We start from the raw sequence: 25,116 nt of genomic DNA, 5'->3' as shown, positions 1-25,116 counted from the left end.
TATGCCGGTTACTCAATTTCAATTTAGATGGGTGCTGGAACATTGTATTTGCACGATGGGTTTGCCGGTATCGAGGCTGTTCGAGCGGGAAAATTAGAGTTCTGGGGAGGTGGAAGTCTGATGTATTTCGGAAATATATCAGGTTTTGACCTGGTGGATTAAAAATCAGACTTGAGGTTTCAGCCACTCGCCATATTTGGGGGTCTTGAGGAATTTTTTATCCTGTCAAGTGCCTTAAGCCTTGGGGTTCATACCTGCTTGGCAGGTGTGTTTTTCGCCTCTCGTCAAGTCTGATCCCTCATACCCATCCCCCTTTTCATCCCCGCTTCAAAAAATTTCTCACCTTAGAGGCCAAATTAAACTAGTATAAAAAGCAAACAAAAAAAAACCCCAAAAAACCTATTTTAGTAAGTTTATAATGGGATGTTTTTTGAGTAATGTTGTTTCAAGAATTTTGTGTTAGGGTTTTTTTGTATGTTAAGGTTCTGTGAATATGTTTTTTTGTACTTTCAGATTTGCGCTTGGACGAGTGTCCGATATGTATTATTGGGCACTCATATGTTTACTATGGTGAGAGGTCTGGTGTGGAATGCCTTCAGTCCCCTGTAGCTAATCTTATCAGGTGGATCGGTGTGAGGGGACTTCGCTGGGAGCAAGTCATGCCCCTATTTTGGCAACAGTCGGAGAGCTCGGGATACCCGCTGAGGGTGGTGTTCCATGCTGCTGGAAATGATTTGATCAGAAGGACGGGTCTGGATCTTCGCAAAACTATAGTCAGGGACTTAGTTATCTTGCAGAACAGGTTGTGTTTTTTGAGTGTGGGGTGGTCGGACATTATCCCACGTTTGGTTTGGAGAGATGCGGACAGACCGGCTGCCATAGAATTGGTCCGGCGCCGGATCAATTCTGTGGTGGGCAGGGCTGTTACTTAAAATTGGGGGTTTGTGGTCCCACATCCCTCAATTTTAGTTTCTGCCCCTCATCTGTACATGGCCGATGGTGTCCATCTGAATTTGATGGGTATGAAAATTTTTATGGAGGATCTGTGGTTCGCTGTATGTAGTCAGGAATTTTATTGATAGGTAGGAGGAGTTTAGGAGTAGTAAGAGGAGTTTTAAGGTTGAGGTATGGTGGCGGGGTTTCGTTGAAACTGTGGCGGGTTGGGACGGCCTGAAATTGTGGCTGTAATTTAAAGAGTTTTATAGGTGCTCAGGAGATGTGAAGGTGGTGGAGTTTGATACATTACGGGGCCGGAGTTCCATCGGACTCGGTGGGCTTCGGTCTCCGGTGGAGTTGGTACACACCTGAGCACCTTTTGGTTTGGAGTTGGGGAATACCTTGAGTGGAGAGTTGGCCACGGTATTCCCGGTAAAGAGCAAGTAACACAAGGGGTGGCAAATGGCCCATTATGGCCGCTTGTGATGTGAGGGGGGCTGGGCTGAAATTGGGCCCTTAATAGCCTCCCCTTGTGATGTGTGGGGGGCTGGGCTGAAATTGGGCCCTTTAAAGCCTCTCCTTGTTATGCGATGGAGGCCGGGCTGAAGTTGGGCCCTTGCCTCCTCTTGTGTTTTGGTCAGCCACAGTTAAAAGGTTTTAAAAGGTTAGAATAAATAGGGACTTTATTTAAATAGGCCGTCCCTCCTTGCCACCATACCATTTGTTTAATAAAAGCTGACAATTTTATTGGCAAACATTATTCTGGTGTCAGTGTCAGTTATTTCTTTATGGATCTTGGTGTATGCGTATGAATGAAGAACAGTCTATGATAGACATTTTAATAGTATGACAAACAAAATAGCTCAATGAATGTAAAACCAGGCAATAACTCACAAAGGATTCTATTGCATAAGTCATTTTATATTTAATATTTGGCCTGTGTGTGAGAGGTGGGTTATGGTTTACATAGCAGCTCCAACAGTTGTTTGCTCCATGGGGGTAATTCCAAGTTGATCGCAGCAGGAAATTTTTTAGCAGTTAGGCAAAACCATGTGCACTGCAGGGGGGGCAGATATAACATGTGCAGAGAGAGATAGATTTGGGTGTGATGAGTTCAATCTGCAATCTAAATTACAGTGTAAAAATAAAGCAGCCAGTATTTACCCTGCACAGAAACAAAATAACCCACCCAAATCTAACTCTCTCTGCAAATGTTATATCTGCCCCCCCTGCAGTGCAAATGGTTTTGCCCAACTGCTAAAAAATATCCTGCTGCGATCAACTTGGAATTACCCCCCATGTGGGATAGTACAATTAAACTAATTCAAGTCTGAGTGCAATTGAATAGCCATAAGGAAGCGGCTGTGTAATTAAACTATAAATGCAGCAGGATGCGTCTGTAGCAGATAGATGCTTCCTGTTCGCATTTGCAAAATCACACTGCTACATCTGAGGACACAGCCTCAGATCACCATCACGACCATGATTTGCAGTGGTTTCAGGCACCGGCACATTCTGTGTAAGCTGAAGCTTACTCATGCTGACCATAGGATATGGACACCAGTCCAGGAAGTCTGGGTCCGACACTGCAGACCGTGCAACAAGCCTCCATTTTGAAGAATGGTGTCAGGGGCTCCGCCCCCAAATGCTGCAGCATGTCAATCATGCTGCGATTGACAGGGTGCTGCACATTATGCAAGCCATCGGATTTGGGTACAAATATAAATTAGTCCCAATGTGCAGAACACCAGTGATTGTCAATTTGGAGGAAGATGAAGCAGATAGTTCTCTTTTTAGGAACACTGATAGCTCAAATAAGCTCAAATATAAATTGAGGTTTTTGTACAGAAAACATAGTATGCTAACCAATCCAGTGGAAAATGATGCACTTTTTTAATTGTTGTTCTTACTTCTGGTGTGATCTGTTTACTCCAAGGTGATCAGTATGACAAAGTTCAGGATCTGTGTCATTGAATAGATCTTGGAATCTTTGTAATTAAATATGGAACTGCAAAACAAACAAAAAACTTATAGATTGCAAAATAAAAAAATGTTTGCTAGAATGAGGAACTATAAAAAGTCATTTAAAAAAAAGGATTGAAGCTTAAAAACAGATAAAACACTATAATGTATATGCATAGCAAAATTCCGCCCCAAAATAATTGATAAATTGATTAAGACCTTATCAGTCAATGCGCTGATCACAAAGGACAGCTCTTATTCGGTAGAATGTACTAACCTTGCATGGTACATCCTGCCACACAACACATCGACACTAATCGCATATGTACCAATATGAGATTAGTATCACAAAGGACAGCTCTCCCGATAAGGGCTGTCCTTTGCAATCAGCGCCAGTCCTTGGACTTCTGGGTTTATGACCTGGGGTTCCGTCTGCGTATGTACAGAAGGATGCGGCAGCCACGGAGGATGCTGGGAGCTCAGATAGGAATACGGAAAGAAGCCCATAGGCTTCTATAGGGTAACTCCACTGGCATTACCCTCGGGCCCTCATTCCGAGTCGTTCGCTCGGTATATTTCATCGCATCGCAGTGAAATTCCGCTTAGTACGCATGCGCAATATTCGCACTGCGACTGCGCCAAGTAATTTAACAATGAAGATAGTATTTTTACTCACGGCTTTTTCTTCGCTCCGGCGATCGTAATGTGATTGACAGGAAATGGGTGTTACTGGGCGGAAACACGGCGTTTCAGGGGCGTGTGGTTAAAAACGCTACCGTTTCCGGAAAAAACGCAGGAGTGGCCGGAGAAACGGAGGAGTGTCTGGGCGAACGCTGGGTGTGTTTATGACGTCAAACCAGGAACGACAAGCACTGAACTGATCGCAGATGCCGAGTAAGTCTGAAGCTACTCTGAAACTGCTAAGTAGTTTGTAATCGCAATATTGCGAATACATCGGTCGCAATTTTAAGAAGCTAAGATTCACTCCCAGTAGGCGGCGGCTTAGCGTGTGTAACTCTGCTAAAATCGCCTTGCGAGCGATCAACTCGGAATGAGGGCCTCTGTGTCAGAGCCCTGGCGACCAGAACTTAGTACATTTGGAAATGCAGTAGAAAACCGAGAAAACAGGGTAATAATATTAATATTCAGCTAAAGACTTATGGTGTGTACACACAGGTAGATATTTTCTTACGATTTTGACTATATAGTCAAAATCATAAGAAAAGTTAGTGCAGATCCCAAGGTGAAAGTAACCTTGCGATCCCGATTCGATGCGCGGTCCCGCGTGATCGGCATCGCAAGCCTAGATAGACTGTGCAGGCAAGTCAATTTTAGAAGAGATAGTCAAAATTGACACTTAGCCAAAATCGCACATAGTCAGTATCGCAAGCACACTCATTATGTGCTTGTGATGCCTACCTAGCCCCTGTCGCATAGTGAGAATCGGGCATAGCCCGAATCTCACTGTGTGTATTAGAGATAAAATATTTTTTGCTATTGTCTATATTCCAAGTCCATTTTGGGAGAAGTTCCATAACAATGGATATCGTGAGAATATCGGAGATGATATATACTCAGGGCCGCAACTAGGGGGTCTAGAAGGGCATACGACCCGAGGTGCAGGATTTGAGGGGGCGTTGAGACACATACCCTCCAACACCACAATTTTCCTGGCCAAAGCAGACCCCATGTCATCTCAATAGCAGCGCTGCTGAACTGACAGGCGGCTCCATTCTGTGTGTGCTCTATGGCGACGCTGCAGGGACAGATTCCCGCAGCGCCGCTGAATGACAGGTAGCTCTGTTCTGTGGTTGGCTCTATGGCAGTGCTATGGGGACAGAAGACTCAGACTCATTAAGAGCTGAGCATGCTGCAGTTTTGCCGGAGGAGGGGGAGAATTGGGGTCTGCCAGAGGGCACAGGACAGGATGACATGTAATAGGTCCCTCCTATAGTATCTCTGCCAGGGTGTATCCTTATGTATAGTAGATGTACGTACATAGCATGTCCAACAGTAGGAATGGCTGTCTGCCAGTTGTCACAGGACCCAGTGACAGGTGAGCACTCTGACAGGGTGATACGCACTGGCGTTTCTATAATGGGTGCAGTGTGTGTAGTGCACACAGGCCCCTGAGTCCAGAGGGGGCCCCCACCGCACACGCTGCACCCATTTTCTGAATACTCACCCCGCCGGAGTCCCACGGCAACGTCCACGGCAGTGTTAAAACTCCATGAAAATGGCCATTTTCACAGAGTTCTGCGCATGCACAGTAGAGAAATCTCAGGGAAAATGGCCGCCGCACCATTTTCCCGGAGATCTACGCATGGCGCAGTAGAGTCTGAGTGCTCTAGTGCTCAGACTCTCAGCGTTGCCGGCAGAGAGGAGGGGGTCCGAACGGAGGAGGCTGCACCCAGGCCTCCTCCTCTCTTAAAACGCCCCTGGTGATACGTAACAGGTCCCTCTTATATAATCGCTGCACACCTTTTATAAAATGTACAGTGGGTCTGATTCAGAGATTGACAGAATTGCAGAACCACATACAAGCAGTTTTGCAATTCCATCCACAAAAATGCAAATGCAGCAGGTGGTGTTTTGTTTATATGAAATAAACACCTCCTGCATTGCATTTGCGATCTGAGTGCAGTGTCCATAGACACAGCCTCGGATCACCATTGCGACTATCGGGCTAGTGTACATCTCTAAATTAGAGATGAGCGGGTTCGGTTCCTCGGAATCCGAACCCGCCCGAACTTCATGTTTTTTTTCACGGGTCCGAGCGACTCGGATCTTCCCGCCTTGCTCGGTTAACCCGAGCGCGCCCGAACGTCACCATGACGCTGTCGGATTCTCGCGAGGCTCGGATTCTATCGCGAGACTCGGATTCTATATAAGGAGCCGCGCGTCGCCGCCATTTTCACACGTGCATTGAGATTCATAGGGAGAGGACGTGGCTGGCGTCCTCTCCATTTAGATTAGAAGAGAGAGAGTGAGATTGATTTTAAACAGAGACACTTGATTTACTGGAGCTTAGGAGTACTGTAGAGAGTGCAGAGTTTAGTAGTGACTGACCACAGTGACCACCAGACAGTGCAGTTTTATTTAATATAATCCGTTCTCTGCCTGAAAAAAACGATACACAGTGACTCAGTCACATACCATATCTGTGTGCACTGCTCAGCCCAGTGTGCTGCATCATCTATGTATATATCTGACTGTGCTCACACAGCTTATAATTGTGGGGGAGACTGGGGAGCAGTGCCAGTTATAGGTTATAGCAGGAGCCAGGAGTACATATTATTAAAATTAAACAGTGCACACTTTTGCTGCAGGAGTGCCACTGCCAGTGTGACTGACCAGTGACCTGACCACACTGACCACCAGTATAGTTAGTAGTATACTATATTGTGATTGCCTGAAAAAGTTAAACACTCGTCGTGTGACTTGTGTGGTGTTTTTTTTTTTATTCTATAAAAAACTCATTCTGCTGACAGACAGTGTCCAGCAGGTCCGTCATTATATAATATATACCTGTCCGGCTGCAGTAGTGATATATATATATTTTTTATATCATTATTTATCATCCAGTCGCAGCAGACACAGTACGGTAGTTCACGGCTGTAGCTACCTCTGTGTCGGCACTCGGCAGTCCATCCATAATTGTATACCACCTACCCGTGGTTTTTTTTTCTTTCTTCTTTATACATACATACTACATCTCATTATCAACCAGTCTATATTAGCAGCAGACACAGTACAGTAGTCCACGGCTGTAGCTACCTCTGTGTCGGCACTCGGCAGTCCGTCCATAATTGTATACCACCTACCCGTGGTTTTTTTTTCTTTCTTCTTTATACATACATACTACATCTCTTTATCAACCAGTCTATATTAGCAGCAGACACAGTACAGTAGTCCACGGCTGTAGCTACCTCTGTGTCGGCACTCAGCAGTCCATCCATAATTGTATACCACCTACCCGTGGTTTTTTTTTCTTTCTTCTTTATACATACATACTACATCTCATTATCAACCAGTCTATATTAGCAGCAGACACAGTACAGTACGGTAGTCCACGGCTGTAGCTACCTCTGTGTCGGCACTCGGCAGTCCGTCCATAATTGTATACCACCTACCCGTGGTTTTTTTTTCTTTCTTCTTTATACATACATACTACATCTCTTTATCAACCAGTCTATATTAGCAGCAGACACAGTACAGTAGTCCACGGCTGTAGCTACCTCTGTGTCGGCACTCGGCAGTCCATCCATAATTGTATACCACCTACCCGTGGTTTTTTTTTCTTTCTTCTTTATACATACATACTACATCTCTTTATCAACCAGTCTATATTAGCAGCAGACACAGTACAGTAGTCCACGGCTGTAGCTACCTCTGTGTCGGCACTCGGCAGTCCGTCCATAATTGTATACCACCTACCCGTGGTTTTTTTTTCTTTCTTCTTTATACATACATACTACATCTCTTTATCAACCAGTCTATATTAGCAGCAGACACAGTACAGTAGTCCACGGCTGTAGCTACCTCTGTGTCGGCACTCGGCAGTCCATCCATAATTGTATACCACCTACCCGTGGTTTTTTTTTCTTTCTTCTTTATACATACATACTACATCTCTTTATCAACCAGTCTATATTAGCAGCAGACACAGTACAGTACGGTAGTCCACGGCTGTAGCTACCTCTGTGTCGGCACTCGGCAGTCCGTCCATAATTGTATACCACCTACCCGTGGTTTTTTTTTCTTTCTTCTTTATACATACATACTACATCTCTTTATCAACCAGTCTATATTAGCAGCAGACACAGTACAGTAGTCCACGGCTGTAGCTACCTCTGTGTCGGCACTCGGCAGTCCGTCCATAATTGTATACCACCTACCCGTGGTTTTTTTTTCTTTCTTCTTTATACATACATACTACATCTCTTTATTAACCAGTCTATATTAGCAGCAGACACAGTACAGTAGTCCACGGCTGTAGCTACCTCTGTGTCGGCACTCCTCAGTCCATCCATAATTGTATACCACCTACCCGTGGTTTTTTTTTCTTTCTTCTTTATACATACATACTACATCTCTTTATCAACCAGTCTATATTAGCAGCAGACACAGTACAGTACGGTAGTCCACGGCTGTAGCTACCTCTGTGTCGGCACTCGGCAGTCCGTCCATAATTGTATACCACCTACCCGTGGTTTTTTTTTCTTTCTTCTTGATACATACATACTACATCTCTTTATTAACCAGTCTATATTAGCAGCAGACACAGTACAGTAGTCCACGGCTGTAGCTACCTCTGTGTCGGCACTCGGCAGTCCATCCATAATTGTATACTAGTATCCATCCATCTCCATTGTTTACCTGAGGTGCCTTTTAGTTGTGCCTATTAAAATATGGAGAACAAAAATGTTGAGGTTCCAAAATTAGGGAAAGATCAAGATCCACTTCCACCTCGTGCTGAAGCTGCTGCCACTAGTCATGGCCGAGACGATGAAATGCCAGCAACGTCGTCTGCCAAGGCCGATGCCCAATGTCATAGTACAGAGCATGTCAAATCCAAAACACCAAATATCAGTAAAAAAAAGGACTCCAAAACCTAAAATAAAATTGTCGGAGGAGAAGCGTAAGCTTGCCAATATGCCATTTACCACACGGAGTGGCAAGGAACGGCTGAGGCCCTGGCCTATGTTCATGGCTAGTGGTTCAGCTTCGCATGAGGATGGAAGCACTCAGCCTCTCGCTAGAAAAATGAAAAGACTCAAGCTGGCAAAAGCAGTAGCACCGCAAAGAACTGTGCGTTCTTCGAAATCCCAAATCCACAAGGAGAGTCCGACTCCAATTGTGTCGGTTGCGATGCCTGACCTTCCCAACACTGGACGTGAAGAGCATGCGCCTTCCACCATTTGCACGCCCCCTGCAAGTGATGGAAGGAGCACCCGCAGTCCAGTTCCTGATAGTCAGATTGAAGATGTCAGTGTTGAAGTACACCAGGATGAGGAGGATATGGGTGTTGCTGGCGCTGGGGAGGAAATTGACCTGGAGGATTCTGATGGTGAGGTGGTTTGTTTAAGTCAGGCACCCGGGGAGACACCTGTTGTCCGTGGGAGGAATATGGCCGTTGACATGCCTGGTGAAAATACCAAAAAAATCAGCTCTTCGGTGTGGAAGTATTTCACCAGAAATGCGGACAACAGGTGTCAAGCCGTGTGTTCCGTTTGTCAAGCTGTAATAAGTAGGGGTAAGGACGTTAACCACCTCGGAACATCCTCCCTTATACGTCACCTGCAGCGCATTCATAATAAGTCAGTGACAAGTTCAAAAACTTGGGCCGACAGCGGAAGCAGTCCACTGACCAGTAAATCCCTTCCTCTTGTAACCAAGCTCACGCAAACCACCCCACCAACTCCCTCAGTGTCAATTTCCTCCTTCCCCAGGAATGCCAATAGTCCTGCAGGCCATGTCACTGGCAATTCTGATGATTCCTCTCCTGCCTGGGATTCCTCCGATGCATCCTTGCGTGTAACGCCTACTGCTGCTGGCGCTGCTGTTGTTGCTGCTGGGAGTCGATGGTCATCCCAGAGGGGAAGTCGTAAGACCACTTGTACTACTTCCACCAAGCAATTGACTGTCCAACAGTCCTTTGCGAGGAAGATGAAATATCACAGCAGTCATCCTACTGCAAAGCGGATAACTGAGGCCTTGACATCCCGGGTGGTGAGAAACGTGGTTCCGGTATCCATCATTACTGCAGAGCCAACTAGAGACTTGTTGGAGGTACTGTGTCCCCGGTACCAAATACCATCTAGGTTCCATTTCTCTAGGCAGGCGATACCGAAAATGTACACAGACCTCAGAAAAAGAGTCACCAGTGTCCTAAAAATTGCAGCTGTACCCAATGTCCACTTAACCACGGACATGTGGACAAGTGGAGCAGGGCAGGGTCAGGACTATATGACTGTGACAGCCCACTGGGTAGATGTATGGACTCCCGCCGCAAGAACAGCAGCGGCGGCACCAGTAGCAGCATCTCGCAAACGCCAACTCTTTCCTAGGCAGGCTACGCTTTGTATCACCGGTTTCCAGAATACGCACACAGCTGAAAACCTCTTACGGCAACTGAGGAAGATCATCGCGGAATGGCTTACCCCAATTGGACTCTCCTGTGGATTTGTGGCATCGGACAACGCCAGCAATATTGTGTGTGCATTAAATCTGGGCAAATTCCAGCACGTCCCATGTTTTGCACATACCTTGAATTTGGTGGTGCAGAATTTTTTAAAAAACGACAGGGGCGTGCAAGAGATGCTGTCGGTGGCCAGAAGAATTGCGGGACACTTTCGGCGTACAGGCACCACGTACAGAAAACTGGAGCACCACCAAAAACTACTGAACCTGCCCTGCCATCATCTGAAGCAAGAAGTGGTAACGAGGTGGAATTCAACCCTCTATATGCTTCAGAGGTTGGAGGAGCTGCAAAAGGCCATTCAAGCCTATACAATTGAGCACGATATAGGAGGTGGAATGCACCTGTCTCAAGCGCAGTGGAGAATGATTTCAACGTTGTGCAAGGTTCTGATGCCCTTTGAACTTGCCACACGTGAAGTCAGTTCAGACACTGCCAGCCTGAGTCAGGTCATTCCCCTCATCAGGCTTTTGCAGAAGAAGCTGGAGACATTGAAGGAGGAGCTAACACGGAGCGATTCCGCTAGGCATGTGGGACTTGTGGATGGAGCCCTTAATTCGCTTAACAAGGATTCACGGGTGGTCAATCTGTTGAAATCAGAGCACTACATTTTGGCCACCGTGCTTGATCCTAGATTTAAAGCCTACCTTGGATCTCTCTTTCCGGCAGACACAAGTCTGCTGGGGTTGAAAGACCTGCTGGTGAGAAAATTGTCAAGTCAAGCGGAACGCGACCTGTCAACAACATCTCCTCCTTCACATTCTCCCGCAACTGGGGGTGCGAGGAAAAGGCTCAGAATTCCGAGCCCACCCGCTGGCGGTGATGCAGGGCAGTCTGGAGCGACTGCTGATGCTGACATCTGGTCCGGACTGAAGGACCTGACAACGATTACGGACATGTCGTCTACTGTCACTGCATATGATTCTCTCACCATTGAAAGAATGGTGGAGGATTATATGAGTGACCGCATCCAAGTAGGCACGTCACACAGTCCGTACTTATACTGGCAGGAAAAAGAGGAAATTTGGAGGCCCTTGCACAAACTGGCTTTATTCTACCTAAGTTGCCCTCCCACAAGTGTGTACTCCGAAAGAGTGTTTAGTGCCGCCGCTCACCTTGTCAGCAATCGGCGTACGAGGTTACATCCAGAAAATGTGGAGAAGATGATGTTCATTAAAATGAATTATAATCAATTCCTCCGTGGAGACATTCACCAGCAGCAATTGCCTCCACAAAGTACACAGGGTGCTGAGATGGTGGATTCCAGTGGGGACGAATTGATAATCTGTGAGGAGGGGGATGTACACGGTGATATATCGGAGGATGATGATGAGGTGGACATCTTGCCTCTGTAGAGCCAGTTTGTGCAAGGAGAGATTAATTGCTTCTTTTTTTGGGGGGGTCCAAACCAACCCGTCATATCAGTCACAGTCGTGTGGCAGACCCTGTCACTGAAATGATGGGTTGGTTAAAGTGTGCATGTCCTGTTTATACAACATAAGGGTGGGTGGGAGGGCCCAAGGACAATTCCATCTTGCACCTCTTTTTTCTTTTCTTTTTCTTTGCGTCATGTGCTGTTTGGGGAGGGTTTTTTGGAAGGGCCATCCTGCGTGACACTGCAGTGCCACTCCTAGATGGGCCCGGTGTTTGTGTCGGCCACTAGGGTCGCTTATCTTACTCACACAGTCAGCTACCTCATTGCGCCTCTTTTTTTCTTTGCGTCATGTGCTGTTTGGGGAGGGTTTTTTGGAAGGGACATCCTGCGTGACACTGCAGTGCCACTCCTAGATGGGCCCGGTGTTTGTGTCGGCCACTAGGGTCGCTTATCTTACTCACACAGTCAGCTACCTCATTGCGCCTCTTTTTTTCTTTGCGTCATGTGCTGTTTGGGGAGGGTTTTTTGGAAGGGACATCCTGCGTGACACTGCAGTGCCACTCCTAGATGGGCCCGGTGTTAGTGTCGGCCACTAGGGTCGCTTATCTTACTCACACAGTCAGCTACCTCATTGCGCCTCTTTTTTTCTTTGCGTCATGTGCTGTTTGGGGAGGGTTTTTTGGAAGGGACATCCTGCGTGACACTGCAGTGCCACTCCTAGATGGGCCCGGTGTTTGTGTCGGCCACTAGGGTCGCTTATCTTACTCACACAGTCAGCTACCTCATTGCGCCTCTTTTTTTCTTTGCGTCATGTGCTGTTTGGGGAGGGTTTTTTGGAAGGGACATCCTGCGTGACACTGCAGTGCCACTCCTAGATGGGCCCGGTGTTTGTGTCGGCCACTAGGGTCGCTTATCTTACTCACACAGTCAGCTACCTCATTGCGCCTCTTTTTTTCTTTGCGTCATGTGCTGTTTGGGGAGGGTTTTTTGGAAGGGACATCCTGCGTGACACTGCAGTGCCACTCCTAGATGGGCCCGGTGTTTGTGTCGGCCACTAGGGTCGCTTATCTTACTCACACAGCTACCTCATTGCGCCTCTTTTTTTCTTTGCGTCATGTGCTGTTTGGGGAGGGTTTTTTGGAAGGGCCATCCTGCGTGACACTGCAGTGCCACTCCTAGATGGGCACGGTGTTTGTGTCGGCCACTAGGGTCGCTTAGCTTAGTCATCCAGCGACCTAGGTGCAAATTTTAGGACTAAAAATAATATTGTGAGGTGAGAGGTATTCAGAATAGACTGAAAATGAGTGGAAATTATGGTTTTTGAGGTTAATAATACTTTGGGATCAAAATGACCCCCAAATTCTATGATTTAAGCTGTTTTTTAGGGTTTTTTGACAAAAAACACCCGAATCCAAAACACACCCGAATCCGACAAAAAAAATTCGGTGAGGTTTTGCCAAAACGCGGTCGAACCCAAAACACGGCCGCGGAACCGAACCCAAAACCATAACACAAAACCCGAAAAATTTCAGGCGCTCATCTCTACTCTAAATCAGGCCCTGTGTGTAACAGTTATGATAATACAGGGTCACCAGTTGTTTATACAGGGGGGGGGACGTGAAAAATGACAGCCTTGCCCCTCGTGACAAATATCCTAGTTTTGGCCCTGATATACTGTACATTATAAATGATTGTCAAAGACTGTAGTAGTGGTATTAAAATGTTGTGATCTGCTGTCTTTTATCTTATTAAGAGCATTAAGTAAATGTTGACCAATAAGTTAGTCCATTAATATCCACTTACAGTGAAAATGTTGAACTAATTAAGTATTAATTTAATCATAAACAAATGTGTACAGTAGTTAGAACAGAAAAAATGTAAATATACTGGTTAAATAGTGGCCTTGTTGTTACCACTGAGACATTCAGATGGAATTTGAGAAAAGTGAAAACAAAAATGAATAAAAAAAAAAAACCCCAACAAGTTATGGCATGTGACTCACACACGGAAATAAATGAGGAGAAACAGGCATCTTGTGCTTCCTCTGTACAAAATCTGTCCGCCCCATGACTAAAAACATTGGCATCAAACATTCTAGATCTCCTCTTTAACATTTACAACATTCCACTTCATATATCAAATGTACAGTTGTTTCTAAAAAAATCAATTAACAATAAAAAGAAGTTAATACAAAAAAAAAGTATGGTAAATAGAGGGGATGTAGTTATGTGACCGGCTGTCACAATACCGCCACCTGCATCCAGAACGATTAACATCCCGGCAGTCGGCATGCCAACTAAAAGGGACTATTTCCACTCAGCGTGGTGAGCGCAGCGAGCCTGCAAGGAGCTTCATTGCGCTCGCCCCCCTGCCAGCATTCTGCGGCTGGGATCCTGGCGTCGAGATGCTGATCACTGGGATCCCGGCCTCCGGTAACGCTGTCCCAACCCAAATAGAGAAATCCTGTACTGTACTGTGGATTTGTGTGGCATTGCAACAGATCTGGCATATGAGAAGCAAAAATTCAGACAAAGCCAAAGTTTGCACAGGCAGAAGTTGAGTATACTGCATCAGCGGCATAACTACAGGGTGTCTTGACTGGCAAGGCCCACACTGTCCAGGGACCCACAAGGTGAAGGGGGACCACCCCGAAAATCAGTCACTAAATACTGTAAGCTAGATACGTGATTTGGTAATTCATTTCTGCGTACATGGTACTATTAAGTAAATATTCAGTTCAAGTATAATTGTGACCTCTAATAAATAATTCCAATAGCTCTGAGGATCGACGGCGCTGTGTGTTTCACAGTTGCCGCTGCTCTCAGGAGGCAGCAGTACTCAGCTTCTCCTTCCTTTGTAAGCCCCCAGACCTGTGTAAAAGTAGTGAACGGGAGTAATGGGTGGGCTTATATAGGAAGGAGCGCTGAAGCTGATTGCTGCATCCCGAGTGCATCCACTGCTGTGAAACACAGCGCTACTGATTCCAGGGCTCAGACAGCCTTTACAAATATTACATGTAACATTAAAAGTATATTTATATGATTTAACCCCACTCCAACTCCATGCTGTGTGCACTGCAGCCCAGGGGAATAAAAAAATTAGGGCAGGGTCTATTTATTAAACCCCATAAAGCCCTAATGCTTTTTATACTTTACAAATTTACTATCAGTGCTCCCTCATGCAAAGTACTATAGTAACTATCCTTTATTCATTTTATTTTTTGCTCTAAACTTAAATGATAGTTTACACACAGAAAGAGCGAACCCTAGCCATAAGTTCTTACAAAGAAAGGCAGGGGTCCACCTCCTGGGTTCTGCTTTACTATCAGCTGGGTAACTCCCAAAGGCTAGAGTCCTTCAGGTGCAGATGACCAGTAAATATTATAGAGCACATTCAGTATATTAGCATTGTTCAGCAAATATATATTGTTTAGTTAAAACTTGACTGGATGTGGCACTAGTCCAGTCAGGAACTGCCAACAGTACATATTAACTTAAAGTCTTTTGAATAGTGATATGCACTCTCTTTTTTTTCCTGAAGTCTTCAGCACCTGGAGGGCCCAAATCCTTAGAGGCACTGCTCCAGACAAAAACAAAACAAAACCACTTTTCTTCTGCTGAGGGGAAAGGGATGACATTCTTAAGACTATGGGGGTCATTCTGACCTGATCGCACGCTGCGGATTTTCCCAGCACAGCGATCAGGGTCAAACTGCGCATGCATATGCATCACAATGAGCAGACGCGTCGTACGAGTGCAAAACGGATTGGCGCCTAGCGATGGATTCTACGACAAATCCGTTCACACGGGCGTTCGCAAGGAGATTGACAGGAAGGAGGCATGTCTGGGTGTCAACTGACCGTTTTCCGGGAGTGGTTGGAGTAATGCAGGAGTGTCCAGGCGTATGCAGGGCGGGTGCCTGACGTCAAATCCGGGACTGAACAAGCAGAAGTGATCGCAGCGGCTAAGCAAGTTCTGAGCTACTCAGAAACTGCACAAATTGTGTTTGCATCTCTCGGCTGCAAAAGTGATTGCACCCTTGCACAGCAAATATACACTACCCGGTGGGCGGCGACTATGCGTTCGCACGGCTGCTAAAAACAGCTAGCGAGCGATCAACTTGAATGACCCCCTATGACCATTGTACAGAATTGTAATTTCTTTATCATAAAACAAAATGTATATTTACCCAACTTCAGTGTAAAAAATAGTGGGACTGCTGCAAAGTTGTGTTTACAGTATGTTGGCATTTAAGTTTTGTCTGGATACAGAAATAACATACTTTTGACAATAGTGCAAGAAGAAGAATACAGATAAGAGAAATATTGATAAAGAAACAGATGAGCAGGTACAGAATACATAAAAGCCCACGAGGGGGGTTCAGGTTTTTTTTATTGAATGCTGGCAGAAACAGACAAGTAGCACACAACAACTCTTGTGCAGTTATGGTGATCTTGATGGACAATTGTTAGTGGCAACAGTGTATTTGCTGATTCTAAAGAGAGAGACTGTCCCCTTCCACGATTCTCATATTCATGGATATCCTGAAATGACCTCTCTTGTCCTGGTGAAGAAAATTTGGGCTCATGTTGAGCATTGGGATTTACTACATTATTAAGGTGCACAATGCACTGTTATGTACTGCGCATAAAAGATTATCACACCTCTATGCCTATAAATTTGGTCGTATTTTGCACTTACACCTCCTTAGAGACAGTACAGTGTATAAATGGGTGTTTAAGCATGGGCTGAGTACGTTATGGGATGTTAGTGTACTCAGCTGCTCCTGATTGGTTATTATTAGTGTGGACGTTGTCTGGCATGTAACTAGAACTTTGTGTGCCACATAGCAACATTTTGAAGGTGTCCAATGCTTATGGGGAGACATAGTGGATATTCATTTGATGACCTGTAGTAGTGCCCTAGGTCACATTATGCCTACACAGTGCCATCAGTTTACATTACATTACACTGCAGTGTCCCCAGTTCACCTTATGTTATATAGTGCCTCCAGTTTACATTATGCCCCACTGTAGAGCCCCGAGATATGCAGTGACCCCAGTTGATATTATTCCACACACTGCCCTAGTTCACACTATATCCCATTGTTCAAGTTCATATTATGCCACACTGTAATTCTCCAGCTTACATTATGCCCCATTCTAGAGCCCCCGAGATAACATTATGTAATGCAGTGACCCTAGTTGATATTACTCCATACACTGCCCGAGTTCACGCTATATCACATTGTTCAAGTTCATACTGTCATTGTCGTGCCCCCAGTTTATGTCATATTGTAGTTCCCCCAGTCCTCATTATGTCACATTTTAATGCCTCCAGTTCACATTAAGCCACCCTGTCCACAAGTCTTTCTTCTCCCTTGTCCCTGGGAGGAAGACCATTCCCTTCTATTATGCTCTTCCCCTTCCACTCTTCTCTCCCCTGATTCTCCTGAAGTCTGCTCTCATCTTGCACGACTCTTCAACATGTCCCTCTTATCTGGCACCTTTCACGACTCCTTCACGCTTGTGATTGTTTCACTCATCTTCAAAAATCCCTCCGTTGACACAGACTAAAAGCAGCTCTATCTCTGTCCTTCCCTTCCTGAGCAAATTATCTACAGCCACCTTGCTACCTTCCTTTCTATCCACTCCTACTTTTTTTGTAAATTAACTACAACACCCTCATCACCTTCCTCTTCACTCATTTTTCCTTAACCATCTTCAATACAGCTTCCACTCAATATACAGAAAATTCCCTTACCAAGGTCACCAAATATATTCTCACAAATCTAAAGGTCATCCTTCCTTAATTATCCTCCCGTACATCTTCACTGCCTTTAACATTGGCAACCATTTTCTCATCTTACAAAGCCAACCAATCTGTGACACTGTTCTCTTCTGGTTGTCCTTTACATTGTACCTTTCCAACTGTTCCATCTTTATACCTATTCCTGACACCATTGCCCACGCTCTTCCTTTCTCAGCTGCCTACTTATCTTCCTTTAATCTTCTTGGTGATCTCATCAGCTGTTTCAGCTGTTTCACCCACTAGAGGAAGGCTAGTCAGATGCTTGGCTGCATTGGGAGAGGAATCAGCAGCAGAAAGAAAGAAGTAATAATGCCACTGTATAGGTCATTGGTATGGCCTCATCTAGAATACTGTGTTCAATTATGGAGGCCATATCTTCAAAAGGATATTAATACATTAGAGAATGTACAAAGAAGGGCAACTAAAATGGTGCATGGCCTACATAAAAAAAACATACCCAGAAAGACTAAAAAATCTCAATATGTATAGTTTGGAGCAGAGAAGGGAAAGGGGGGACATGATAGAAACTTTCAACTATATCAAGGGTTTTAACTAAGTCCAGGAGGGAAACATTCTCCAAATGAAGAGACGCAATAGGACACGAGGACATGCACTGAGATTGGAGGAGGGGAGGTTCAGGGGAAATTTGAGGAAAAATGTCTTCACTGAAAGGGTATTGGACAAGTGGAATAGCCTCCCACCAGAGGTGGTAGAAGCTAAGACAGTAGAGCAATTTAAACATGCATGGGATAGACATAAGGATATCCTTACAAATAAATAAGGATCAAATAAGGTTTGAGATTAAAAAAAACATGATAAAAAAAGGGGCAGACTGGATGGGCCAAGTGGTTCTTATCAGCCATTAAATTCTAGTATTACCTTCTCTGTTGTATAGCTTTCTTCTTTAGATTGTAAGCATTCATAAACAGGGCAATTTCCTCATGTCAATCTCTCACTATTCACATCTCCAGCAGACCTATATTCTGTCTCCTTACCTTCTGAGCATACCTGGTACAAGTTATGGGTTCGACAGGTTCAAAAGGTTGACAAGATTGGTCAACACATTTGTGGTTGGCACAAGTTTAAACTTTTGCTTGATTTATTATCTACGTGGACTATGATTGGGAATAGTAACCTGTGCAGAGCACAGTGGTAGCAGAGCAAAGCGAACCCGCAAGGGTATAAGTTTGCAATAATTGTGGTCACATATGATAAAACAGAAAATGACACTCAAAAAACCTGTTAGCCTTTTTTGTATCGACCATTTCCTTGTCATTCTTTTGTCCCAGTCAACCTTTTATGCTGTCCACCTTTTCCATGTTGACCTTTTGACTCTGTTGACCTAATGAATGTCGACCATATTGTGGTTGACCTAATGACTGTCTAATTACTGTAGATCTTCTATACAACACCCTCAGATATTCCACCCTAGCTCTTAAGCCCTGGCACACCTTATCTGCTTGCTTTTGTGTCTTCTCAATCCTACTGATTTGCTCTTCAAGTTATGCTAAGATGCTCTTTATTTTGCAGTTATTAGCTCTACATTTTGGGTAATTTTCTGCTTTGTAATTTAATTTACTATTTTTCTGTATGCACTTTGATAGGAATTAATGATAATAGTCATAATAATTAAGGACCAGGACCTGTTCTAATGGAAAAGGATGGAAGAACAGAGGGATTTATATGTGCTACATGTGGATCTGTAATCTATGTGCTGTGAGTTGGTTAAGTATCCAGTGTCTTCAGAAGCATTATTCAATAAATATGTCATTTGAAAATATACAGATTAGGTAGGTGGCTGCACTTACACTTATTACTTTGTATGTATAATGTTCATATTTGCCTATTATCCACTATACAGATTTTTTTGTTCTATACACCTGCTCCCATCACTCTATCTATCTATCTATCTATCTATCTATCTATCTATCTATCTATCTATCTATCTATCTATCTATCTATCTATCTATCTATCATATACATTAAGGTGATTATGTTCTGATGAATAATTTTATCAAAAGTATCCACATTTCTACCAATATCCATAAATACCCATATGGAAGGTATTGTGGGACTGGTACTGAGACGCACTCATAGGTACCTCAAATATGGATACAAGGCTCCTAAACAGTAATATCACACTTGCGCAATCCAAACAGCAGCCGGAAGTGAGAGACTCTTAGGATGATCCCCTCACCCTCACCACAGATATCTACAAATAACAGTACAGATTCTCTCCCCTAGAGCTAGTATGTTCAATAAAATATGTGTTGTCATGACTGTGGTTTTGTGGACCCGGTGTTAGTGAAGTCTGTGCGGGCGACTGGAGGACAATGTGAATACTATTACTGACCTGGTTTGGGAGTGTTGTGGACTCGGGGTCTCTTCCGGTGACCGTGAAGAGGAACCGCAGCTGAGATGGCCGAACTTAGGTTTTCATCATGGAGGATTTGGTCGGCAGACAGGAGGCACGTATGGATGCTGGAGGTCTCCTGAAAGACAGAACTTGAAAAGGTGCTGAGGAATGAATGAAGGAGTACCAGATGCTGGAGACACCAATTACGCTTGTGAGCACTGGGTGTTTGGAGGTGCAGAAGTGCTTGGAGGCACTGAGGTGCTTGGAGGCACTGAAGTGCTTGTAGGTGCAGAAGTGCTTGGAGACACTGAGGTGCTTGGAGACACTGAGGTGCTTGGAGACACTGAGGTGCTTGGAGGTGCAGAAGTGCTTGGAGGCACTGAGGTGCTTGGAAGCACTGAGGTGCTTGGAGGTGCAGAAGTGCTTGGAGGCACTGAGGTGCTTGGAGGCACTGAGGTGCTTGAAGGCATGGAGGTGCTTGAAGGCATGGAGGTGCTTGGAGGCATGGAGGTGCTCGGAGGCACAGAGGTTCTTGGAGGCATGGAGGTGCTCGGAGGCATGGAGGTGCTCGGAGGCACGGAGGTTCTCGGAGGCACGGAGGTGCTCGGAGGCATGGAGGTTCTTGGAAGCACTGAAGCCACAGGGATACGGGAGCTCTGGAGATCACAAGTACACAACAGCAGTAAAGATGAAACACGGCAGCTGTGGTTTTCAGTTAAGACTATGGAATACTGTACTGTGCCTTTAAGATGAACCACTGCAGCTGTGCCTTTACGTTGAGACTCGTGGAAATAGTGAATATCAGTGGCAATACAAAAGTAAACCAAACTGGGTAACAAAGGAACAGAGTTTTCACAGGAACTAAAGTACAAAGGTTACCTTTAGGGAGCTCAGCTTCAAAGCTCACACAGAGCTGTGTGTGACACGAGGAACTGGCCCAGTTTCCAACTCAGACTCCCGACTTATATACTTCCTGGTCCTTTGTGATTGGTGAGCAGGATTAGGTGATGCAGAGAGTCTCAGGCTGGCAGAGGATTGGACAACTCTGGGTCAGGTGAACAGTCCCTGTCATGTGAGTACTCTAGACTAGGCTGTGATGTAGAATGAGGCCTAGCAGGCCGAGAGAACACTGAAGCCTGAACTTCTGCAAAACATAGGATGCTGGCTTTTAGGCCTAAACTTCAGATTACTGAATTCAGACTCACACAGGAGATCACCACAGGTGGAGCTAGTTAACTATTACCTTTCAGAGAACTCAGGAAACTCATGGTGCTGACAAGCTGTTTAACTCAGTGAGCAAAAAGGCACAGGATCCGGGACAGATGGCAGGGGTAAGTCACCAAATATGAAAACTACAGTCAGGATTGTGACATGTGTTCCTCAATTTGGCTTTTTTGAGGAAAAATTTAAAAGTTCTTTAAAAGAAAATGTATAAAATCCACCATACTGTATGTACCAGTGGTAAAAGACGTCCCAGTTTATCCTTGTATGGTTGAATACTTCCACCTCCTTTATCCAGCAAATACACTTAGACAATTCTCATCATCACTCCAAATGTCAGGTTTACCAGGGTTCACTACGGCTGGCCGGCGGTCGGGCTCCCGGCGCCCAGCATACCGGCGCCGGGAGCCCGACCGCCGGCTGACCGACAGTGTGGCGAGCGCAAATGAGCCCCTTGCGGGCTCGCTGCGCTCGCCACGCTACGGGCACGGTGGCGCGCTACGCGCGCCACACTATTTTATTCTCCCTCTATGGGGGTCGTGGACCCCCACGAGGGAAAATAAGTGTCGGTATGCCGGCGGTCGGGCTCCCGGCGCCGGTATACTGAGCGCCGGGAGCCCGACCGCCGGTATACAGAAGACCACCCTGTTTACCATATGGAGGGAAAGAGAAAAAAAATCAAATAGTGTAATACTATTTTTAATGACAAATCAGCACAATACATCACACATAACATAAGCTAAAAACACAATAAAAGGATTTGATAGTTCTTTTTCTGTTTGCACTCAAAAATGGGACCAATATTACAAGTGTTCAAAATGCAGAATTACCAGCAGGTGATTACCTGGCAGATGTCAGTTCTTATATGAGCATACAACACCAGAAAACGTCCCGGGCAGCTTTCTCTGCATATCCTCGTCTGCTTGGCAGTCCCTTTTCCTTACACTTTGTGGAAAAAAGGTCCCCACGCATTTCAACCCGCTCTGGGGTCTTTTTCAGGGTAAGTGAGTGCCTCAGGTCTGTCCAAAATTCCCCTAAATACCCCTTGTCTCCAATCAAAAACCATGATCTGTAATTACACATATAAAACAGCTGTTTAAGAATACTTCCTATACACACCAATGGGACAGCTTAAACACTGTCATGTGACTTTTATGTTTCTATGTTGTTATGGTAACATCAGAGTCCCATACTTGAACCAATACCCGTGTCAGTCGGAGGTACCAGTTATTTTATTTTATAATGATATTATTAACTTTCTGATGTTAAAACAAAGCTGATTCCATATAATTCCTTAGATCTTTTGGATACACATCAGAATGTTTTTTTCTACGGGTTGATTTAGCAATTGGTAGAGACTAATAGTGTACCGGGATTTCTTAGTTCTCGGTACGTCACACCCTCTGTGTCTTTTTTTACTATAGCAACTTCAGTTAGCGGCAAGCGGGGGATCCTCAATTCTCAATACATCACTTCCGCCGCCTCATATGTTGCCATAGTAACGCTCCAAAACAGGGAGCATTCGTGGTGATGATAACTAAAGCAGAAAAATCCTCCATTGCGGATGTTGATCCAGTAGGTAAATTGGATTTTAATATTAATATATAACAAAAGACATATTTTTGGCTGTTCCATCATGTTTACAAATCAATAATTGCATACTGTAAAACAAAAGTTCAAACAATAAAACATTCATAAAAACCATTTTACCTCAAAATCTGTATTTAACCCATTTGGCTTCAAAGTATTCAACTCATATATGAGTTGCGTCTCAGATTTAGCTAAGAAAGCGTCCAAATTTATTTGTCAACCATTTCCTTCTACTAATTTAATCCATACAAATCTCACAATATGATCAGGAGAACATCCATGAACAAGTTTAAAATGATTCAAAAGTGAGTGTGTCTCCAGGCCTTTTGTAATATTCCTCAAGTGCTCACCTACACGTATTTTTAAGGGTCTAGATGATCAACCCACATAGAATAAGTGACATGAGCACTCAATTATCTTTACCACATTTTGCACATTCCATGTAATGAATTGTTTAATTGTATGTAGTACACCATTAACCCAATTGTTGTCCTATCCTCACTTTAATATTTCTATATCCTATGCATAGTCCACATTGTTGAAAACCCACAGTACGTACACTTCTTTTTTGTTTTACAGGATACATACTCCTTACCAAGGAATTGCCTATATTCAGTGCTTTCCTATAAATGAAGCTTGGTTTATCCGGTATAACTTTACCCAACACCTGTTTTTTGAGAATCGTAAAGTGTCCAGTGTCAAGACTTTTCAATCATTTTATGTTGAGAGTTATACACAGTAATGAAGGCCCATTCATATTCCTTGGAGTCACTTCCATCCATTTTCATATCTGTGTCTACTCTCAATAAAGTCTTTCTATTCACATCTGTCATTTTTTCTTTTGCTTTATCTATTACATTCTGAGCATAACCACTTTTATTAAACTTACTAATCATCTTTACTGATTGCTCTTGGAAAACATCCACATCAGTGCAGTTACATTTAAGGCACTTCAGTTGACCCCTTGGAATGGAATTAAGCCAATTGCTATGATGTCAACTGCTTGTATGTACAGTATATATGTTTGAGAGTCAGTGTGTTTTGTAAACATTCTGGTTTTTAATTCCCCCCTTTCCTCGTATATTGTGAATTCTAGGAAATCCATGCTATATTCACTGATAGTGAAGGTCAAATCTACATTCAAATCATTGGAATTCAAATATCTGCACAACTCATCTAGAAGGTCTTTTCCTCCCCTCCATATAAACAGCACATCATCTATATAACTTGCCCAGGATACCAGGTTTGCTCTGAATAGGTTCGGGTTCCAGACATTGTATTGTTCCCATTGACCCATTAAGATGTTCGCATAACTCAGAGCGAACCTGGTGTCCACTGCTGTTCCAACTTTCTGCATGTAGAAATCTTCCTTAAACATGAAGTACAGTAGTTGTTGGTAAGTATAAAAGTCACCCCTTTTATCAGACATTTTTGTAGATCCTCCTTAATGTTACTTCTCTCCATGAACTTATTTGTGGTCTCAATTTTAGCCTGATGGTCTATGATGGTGTATAAAGACTTAACATCTGCGGTTACCAATAGGAACCCCTTTTCCCATGGAACCGCTGGTAGCATAAGGAGTACATCTTTTGTATCTTTAAGATGTGATTTGTTTTCTAATACAAGGGGTTGTAAGTAGAAATCTATATACTTAGAGAGGATAGCAGTGGTTGAATTAATCCAGGAGACCATTGGCATCCCGGGTTAGGTGTATGGGGTTCTTGTGATTTCTCGGGAGGACATATATCACTAGGATTGATGGTTCTTGATTGACTAGAAATTTCTGTTCTCTATCCTCTAATTCTCCCAATTGATGATATTTATTCACCAAAGTTTGTCATTTCTCCTCAAATATGGATGTCTGCAAAAAACAGTTTTATTATTTTATGCTAATGCTAGCATCTCTACAGCATCATGTGTATAATCGCATGGTACACTGTTTTTCCTTCCGCAGCCACAACTGTCATCATTACGCTTTGGCACTTACACCTACCTCATGTTGGGTGCAATCATGAGAAACAGGTGTCTCTTTATCATATGCATGCCTCTGCATAGCATGGAATTCTAGTGACATTTGCAAAAAGGCTTACATGACACCCCCACAAAACACATCTGGCATGCGTTCACAAGATAATCACACTTTTCCAGCCAGAAACACCCATTTTGCATAGAAAAACAACTGGCCATTCACGTAGCCTCCGTCAATGTGCATATGCTTATGCATGCTTATGTATGGTGTGGCACATGCATAGTTTGCTTAAAATCACTAGCTGAATGCTCTTTTTTTGACTGACTGTAATTCTGGTCAAACAAGAAATAGCACATTGTACTTCAGAAACTCCATGGCAACAATGGAGATATTACTACTGTAGGACGTGGGCATAGGCCTTGCATGAAGCCCATATGTTATGCTACATCATATAACCTGCTAAATACAGTATTTTAATTGTTAACACTCAAAATACAACAAGGAACATCTTCAAAAAGAACCATAACAGAGTTGATTTCAGATTCCATGTTTATCCCCAGGTGCTAATATATCACACATAGGAAAATGCCTTATATATCCTTCAAGAACTTAGAAGATATGTGGATTAAGAGTCTAGGAGGTTCAAAAAGAAGGGTTCTGCTGACTGTTTACACTGTGGTCTGTCTCCCATGACTC

The 25,116-nt window shown here is 44.1% G+C and overlaps 1 long non-coding RNA gene across 2 annotated transcripts in view; it reads left to right on the top strand.

The window, feature by feature from the left end:
* LOC134910075 (uncharacterized) overlaps positions 1 to 25,116 on the top strand; it is a 39,446-nt gene extending 14,330 nt beyond the window's left edge. The window contains exons 1-3 of one of the 2 annotated variants that reach the window (XR_010176127.1): positions 15,775 to 15,821; positions 18,889 to 19,074; positions 24,981 to 25,116. This is a non-coding gene — a long non-coding RNA (uncharacterized LOC134910075). Of the gene's footprint in view, positions 1 to 15,774; positions 15,822 to 18,888; positions 19,075 to 24,980 lie in introns of those variants that run through there. The other variant, XR_010176116.1, reaches the window with a different exon arrangement.

This window comes from Pseudophryne corroboree, chromosome 1 (genome assembly GCF_028390025.1).
Source record: "Pseudophryne corroboree isolate aPseCor3 chromosome 1, aPseCor3.hap2, whole genome shotgun sequence".
In the NCBI taxonomy this organism is placed as follows: Eukaryota; Metazoa; Chordata; class Amphibia; order Anura; family Myobatrachidae; genus Pseudophryne; species Pseudophryne corroboree.
The sequence above is the reverse complement of the archived record's forward strand: the minus strand, read 5'-3'. Positions and strand labels throughout refer to the sequence as shown.